Raw genomic sequence first — 5,278 nt, 5'->3', positions numbered from 1 at the left:
CAAGTCAACATCCCTTTGTTAAGCCATGTGAGAAAAGGAGAAATCCCACAGTGGCAGCCAAAGGAGAATTTCATGGTTTATATGGACTTGATTCCATCATTTACAATTTGAGTTTTTAGATTGGAAATTGGTCTAAGTCCTTATAAGCCCCATGGAAATTTAACATGGTATCAGAGAATTCGATGGGTTATATGGAACTGCAAACATACGGGCATTTTCGTAGTCGGAGGACATTTCAACATACAGAGCTGAGCTGCCCTTTTCCATTCAGCACTTCAGAGCTATTAACTTAGGCAATTTTTGGGGAGTTCGGATCAAGCCCGAACATCAAATGACATTTCTTGTGTGTTCCACCATATTCTGGTCACTTCTAGCTTCATTATTGATGCTAGATTTTTGTGCGTCCATGGATTCACTGAACCAATCCCAATCGATGAGTGAGGACGAGACGTTAATCTCCCCCGGAGGAAAGTTCCAGCTGGGGTTTTTCAGTACAGACAACTCGAGCAAGCGTTATCTTGGGATATGGTTCTATGATATTCGAATTAGAACGATCATTTGGGTTGCGAATAGAAATAAACCCCTCGAGAGCTCACCAGGCCTCTTGAAGATCGAGCATGGGAATCTTGTCATCCAAAACCACTCCGGACAAGCGATTTGGGCGTCGAATACTCAGAATTTATCCTCAAGCAGCACAACTGCAAAGCTCCTTGATTCCGGAAACTTGGTTTTGAAATACGGTAACTCCGAAAGTTACCTCTGGCAGAGTTTCAATCATCCTACTGATACAATGCTGACGGGAATGAAAGTTGGTTGGGACTTCAAGGCCGGAATGGAGAAGCAACTTATGTCATGGAAGAGTGCACTGGATCCTTCTCTGGGACAATTCTCCTTCAAATTGGATCCCAGTGGATTTCCACAGGGTAAGATGTTCGAGGGCAACATCACAAGGTATTATTCTTGGAGATTGATTGCAATGTCGTACTAACTTTTTCTTTTTGTCCCCGTCATGTTGCTTAGGATTGCATGGTGGCTTCGTTTCCTATTATTGTCATTTTCTCATATAAAGTTTGAGAGACAACTGCAACTGATCTAAGTTTTGCGCTTGTACTTCGCTTTTCATAAATATGTATTGAAGTATATCACATATTAGGATTACTATGTTCTTTTTCCAATTATTCTGGTGCATGACATGATCGCAGCGCAAAATCAAATGCTATTAACGATTTAAATGTTACAGAAGAGGATTTAGGGCAGTGACATGATAAAAGCAAGGTCTTGCAGTATCTATGTTAATGCCTCACTCCAGTTCCTGTCTTAACATTTTAACAGGTATAGGAGCTTTCCTCATTTCGGCAGTGTCCACACATCTTTCAGTTCAGTCTTCATCCTGAAATTGGTAAATGGTCCTGGGGGAGTGTACTTCTCGTATGATCTTCGTGACAAGAACACATTGCAAAGATATCTCTTGAATTACACAGGCAAGCTCCAACATTACATATGGACGATCCAAACACTTGATTGGATGCTTTTATATGAGTTACCACGTGGTTCGTGTGATGAATATGCAAAATGCGGTCCTAACGCAGTCTGTGTCGAAGCAAAATCACTCTGTACATGTAAATGCCTTCCAGGATATGTGTCCAAGTCAGCTGAAGGCTCAGACACACTCAACCCATGGTATTCGGGTGGGTGTACATGGAAAAATTCGTTTAATTGTTCAGGTCCTGAAGGTTTTAAACTGGTGAAGGGGGTAAAGTTGCCTGATTTGTTGCTGTTTGAGATAAATACTAGCATGACCCCGAAGGAATGTGAGAACTTTTGCTTGAGGAATTGTACTTGCACTGCCTATGCAAGCACAAGTGAAAGCACGGACAAAGACAAGACAGGCTGCGGGTTTTGGTTTGGAGATCTTCTTGACATAAGGGAAGCTAATGACAACTACAGGACTAATGAAATTTTCATCCGGGTTATTGCATCAGAGCTAGGTAACCAATAATGCCATTCATTTATAAGTCGTCCTGAATCGTCCTCCTAATGTTCTCACTTTATCTTCAAGATATTTGGATTCATTTTCTGCATTCTGAGTTATCTTAACAGAAGGAGATTCCAAGAGGACGAAGTGGGTGGTTGCTGTGGCAGTGGTTCTATCAGTCTCTTCTGCAATGTTCTGTTTGTGGGCTTCCTGGACAAGAAGAAAAGGCCAAGGTACCTCTGTCTTCCCTTTGCTCTGGCTGTTCTAATTTCCAGATGTGTTCCTTTTTCTTTCAATATATGTTTTTCCTTGGTGACAAATATCTAATTTATATATACAATGCTCATTCTATAAACAATCCGTTGACAGAATTGTCCCATTATGACAAATATCGAACAGCAGATATTACTTGCTTTTTTATTTTTTGACAGATGAAAGTGTTGATGTGCATGCTGGAGAAGAGGAGAATTTCGAATTACCTATGTTCGATGCGGTCATGATTTCACAAGCAACTAACAATTTTTCCTATTCCAATAAGATAGGGGAGGGAGGCTTCGGGCCTGTTTACAAGGTCATCACTTATAATCCTTCTCTAACACACAACCTAATCAATATTTTATCAGTGCCATGTATTTATGTAAATGCTCTAATAATACATAAACAGGGTGAGCTACCAAATGGGCAAGAAATTGCTGTCAAGAGACTGTCAGAGACTTCCAAGCAAGGCCTCAATGAGTTCAAAAATGAGGTCATGCTGATTGCAAAACTTCAGCATCGAAACCTCGTGAAACTTTTGGGTTGTTGCATTGAAGGACAAGAGAGGATGTTAGTGTATGAGTACATGCCCAATGGAAGCCTGGACTCCTTTATATTCAATCAGTGCGATTCTTTCCAAACATTGTAATATTAAACTTTATATTCTGTCATTATCAACTAAACTCCCGGAAATGTTTCACCAGGTACAATGGAAGGAAGTTGTTTAGCTTGGAGGAGGAGATTTAACATCATTGTGGGAGTGGCTAGAGGACTTCTTTATCTTCACCGGGATTCAAGGTTGACAATTATACATCGGGACCTTAAAGCTGGCAATGTGCTATTGGACAGCAAGATGAACCCAAAAATATCGGATTTTGGCATGGCTAGGACATTTAGGGAGGATCAACTCTTCGAGAAAACCAAAAGAGTAGTTGGCACTTTGTAAGTAATTGGCCAGATTCCTGAAACCTTCCGGCGTAGATATTCATAGTAATCATTATGTGAGACTCTAAAAGTGAAACTACGTAAAATATATTCTTTCCATGATGAAAATGCAGCGGCTACATCTCACCAGAATATGCTGCAGATGGGATATTCTCAATAAAGTCGGACGTCTTCAGCTTTGGAGTGCTTGTGCTCGAAAGAGTGTGTGGCAAAAGGAACAGAGAGTTTCACCATCCTGACCACCATTTCAATCTTATTGGGCATGTGAACTGCTTAATTACAAGCTAGTCATATTTTATAGATGCTTTCCTGTGTGATTTTCTTTTATCATATTAGATTTGCAGGCGTGGAAACTATGGGTCGAGGGGAAAGCATATGAGCTAATAGATGGACAGATGGAGGATTCTTTCCCACTTTCAGAAGTTATGAGATGCATACAAGTTGGACTCTTGTGTGTGCAAAAATGTCCTGAAGATAGACCGACCATGTCCTCTGTGCTCCTGATGCTGGACAGCGAGACTGCAACACTTCTTCAGCCCAAGGAACCAGGCTTCTACCTGGAAAGGATCCCTGATGGAACAAAAATCATATCAAATAGAAGAGAGTACAGTGCGAATGAGATTAGTATAACTCTAGTGGATGGTCGGTAGAGTTGGGAACGATCTTTTGTCTTTTCCTATTGGCATGGAAAATATTTAGCTTATGGGGAGTAAACTGAATAATATTTACCTATCCTATTGCTCAATTGGGTCTAGTCGATTTTGAGAGTGAGCGAGGAAGATGCAAAAATATGTGCTACATGATTGACAACTTCTTGTTTGATTTTGAAGGAACAGAAAGTCCCGAAGTGAACTTTCTGTTATGGCATGTGATTGGGTTCCATTTGTAATATATAAATGATCAAATGCATACTTAACTTTCCTAGTTTAGTTAGCGATAAAGAGTTCTGGTCCAATGAAGCTTTCTTCGGTGCTCTGTCTTCTTCCAGTCATTGTTAGCTTCTTCGTCAGCTTTAGCGATATTTGCCACTGTAGATTCGCTCAAGCAACCAACTTGCAGTCTTTTCTTGTTGTTGATAGAATAACCTCCTCATTTGACTGACATTTTGGAGATTTTAAGATTGTAATTATACTTTCGGATTTGGTTGGTTTTGCAAATTTGTACGTTGTGGGTAATCGGACAATCAACTGAATTCCTGGGATGGTTTTGGTTTGGATTTGAAGCGACAAGGTGCTATATTGCAATTACATTTTCAATCAAAGTCCAGCTTTTCTTCTGTATTTTGCCTCAGGCAAAATTGAAAAGGGATGTTACCCCAACCTCTTTTTTCTGCCTCTTTTAATATAGACTATAATTCTTTTCTGGATAGCTTAAAAAGGGGGATGAAGTCGAAAAATAGCAGTGGGGAGGACAGGACTATTTCGGGAGATTTTCTTTCTCGTTTTAGCGCGAATTGGTTGCGACTCAGAGTGTATTCACACTACTAAAATACAAGCAATTAGTGAGGGACTTAGAGAGGGATCCCTCGCTAAGTAGCCCTATCTAATCCCTTGCTAATCCGCCGGCAAAATATTCCGCCAGTAAAGTATTCCGGCGGATTAGCGAGAGAAACTTAGCGAGGGATCCAATCCCTTACTAGGTCCCTCACAATTTGACTCCGAGTTCATGATCGACATCGTCTTCTTCGACTGTCCCGAAGTTCGTCTTTCCTGACCTCGAGTTTGGTTTCGCCTTCATCTCCGAACAATCCGTCCTGAGGTACAAATTCCCATCACGGATTTGGTCGGGTCATGTAAATTTGTACTTTAGGGATGATAAAAATAATTCCTGGGACGGTTTTGGTTTGGTTTGACCGGCAAGGTGCTGTATTGAAATCACATTTTGAAACAAAGTCCAGCTTTTCTTCCGTATGTATTCATATACAAATACGTAGTAAGCACTTTCTTTCTTTACTTGTGGACTGGAGATGTTTGTCTGTTGTTTTTTTTCTTTTTCAATACGAATTTTGTCGCGTCGCTTGGGAGAATTAGAATGGTGCAACCAGAGACTTAACAGGGCAATTATCGATTCTTTGATTGCTTTACATCAAGTCAACAAGGCCCT

General features: G+C 40.5%; 1 pseudogene; it reads left to right on the top strand.

Annotated features, from left to right (window-relative positions):
• The first annotated feature begins 259 nt into the window (after window positions 1-259).
• On the top strand, window positions 260-4,097 carry LOC116203996 (annotated as a pseudogene).
• Window positions 4,098-5,278: the final 1,181 nt, after the last annotated feature.

This window comes from Punica granatum, chromosome 4 (assembly GCF_007655135.1).
Source record: "Punica granatum isolate Tunisia-2019 chromosome 4, ASM765513v2, whole genome shotgun sequence".
Taxonomy (NCBI): Eukaryota; Viridiplantae; Streptophyta; class Magnoliopsida; order Myrtales; family Lythraceae; genus Punica; species Punica granatum.
This window is presented reverse-complemented; position numbering and strand designations above follow the sequence as displayed.